Source organism: Amphimedon queenslandica, unplaced genomic scaffold (assembly GCF_000090795.2).
Source record: "Amphimedon queenslandica unplaced genomic scaffold, v1.1 AMPQUscaffold_2067_Cont25929, whole genome shotgun sequence".
NCBI classification, from domain to species: domain Eukaryota; kingdom Metazoa; phylum Porifera; class Demospongiae; order Haplosclerida; family Niphatidae; genus Amphimedon; species Amphimedon queenslandica.
In genome coordinates, this window is record NW_003557596.1 from 1 (window position 1) to 1,250 (window position 1,250).

The 1,250-nt window shown below is 38.6% G+C and overlaps 2 long non-coding RNA genes across 3 annotated transcripts; one reads left to right on the forward strand and one right to left on the reverse strand.

Annotated features, from left to right (window-relative positions):
- Positions 1 to 638: 638 nt before the first annotated feature.
- LOC109593310 (uncharacterized) lies at positions 639 to 1,244 on the reverse strand. Of its 2 annotated transcripts, none has more exons than XR_002190882.1 (3): positions 1,217 to 1,244; positions 1,079 to 1,159; positions 639 to 920 (listed from the first exon to the last, which is right to left on the reverse strand). It is a non-coding gene; the product is annotated as an uncharacterized LOC109593310 (long non-coding RNA). The 2 variants fall into 2 exon arrangements; XR_002190883.1 differs by having other exon boundaries at positions 639 to 923.
- Positions 878 to 1,061, forward strand: LOC109593309 (uncharacterized). Its single transcript, XR_002190881.1, has 2 exons — positions 878 to 931; positions 984 to 1,061. It is a non-coding gene; the product is annotated as an uncharacterized LOC109593309 (long non-coding RNA).
- Positions 1,245 to 1,250: the final 6 nt, after the last annotated feature.

The following is a 1,250-nucleotide window of genomic DNA, read 5'->3' on the forward strand; positions in this document are numbered from 1 at the left end:
TATGGGAAGGCCAAGCTATTGCCGTCCAGTGTGTCCCGACACATGGTTTACCGGCAAAATGCTGATGCTGGTAGGGAACATACTCTCAGTGAAAGTTCCTTTAAAAGAATATGGAGAAAGCATGTTCCCCACATTTACAGCATCAAGCCAATGACGGACTTATGCTGGACGTGAAAGAACAGCGCTGCAATTTTAAGGAATGCTGGGTGTGAGATTGAGCGGCAGTCTGAGGTACATTTATTATTATTATCAATGTAATTATTCTTGCCTGTATAATGCTATCCCTTAGTGAGTAACTTTGTCTTTAGTTAACTTGTTATTTTCATATGTGACCATAATTGACAAAAGGTACCTTATGGTGGGTAGTGAAATTTGTCTTTCTAGCCTAAGAAATCCAACTTCCTGAGCCCCATTTATCATAAAATTACTCCACAGGATGCAAAAAGTTACCATGAAACTTTTAGAAACAATGATTGCCTAACAAAGCACTCCCAGGTTGATATTTTCCATTATAACTATCAATTTTAAAATCCGCCATAAGGGCCCTTTTGTCAATTATGGTCACATATTACTTTCAAGAATAATGATACTACATGAACATACAGTACCATTCCTTTATGTGTTAGTAGTATCTAATGGTATTTAAAACATGTTAATGTGCATTGTGTTCTTATTATTAGTATAAGTTACCCTAATCTCTTTTTGTTGTTAGAAGAAAAGGAGACAACATAGGGGTAAATGGAAGCATTGACGAGGTGGCGGGAGAGGAGCAGGAAGAGGAGGTGGCCAAGGAGGAGGAGATGGCCAAAAAAGAGTGGCAGCTGGCCAAGGAAGAGGGGGAGGTGGCCAAGGAAGCGGGGGAGGTGGCCATGGAATAGAGGGAGGTGGCCAAGGAAGAGGCCAAAGAGGAAGAGGAGGCCCTGCTACAACAGTAAGAGAAAGAAACATCATTACACATAACAATAACAACAAATTTTTCATAGGATTCATCCACAAGTGCAAAGACAATAAACTATTTTAACGTTACATGTAAAGAACTTAGTTATACTTCTAAATAAAAATAATATATATATATTACCTGTAAACTCAAGGAAAAGTGATGGCTGGATTTGAATGAAGTATGGGGATGATCCGTGTTCAAAACAGTCCATAATTAGGACTTTAAGCACTAGAAGACGTAATAATAACTCTGTAACTAGGTAATGAAAAAACTTACTAGTATTTGAAGCCACCATGAATGGCAGGGCTTT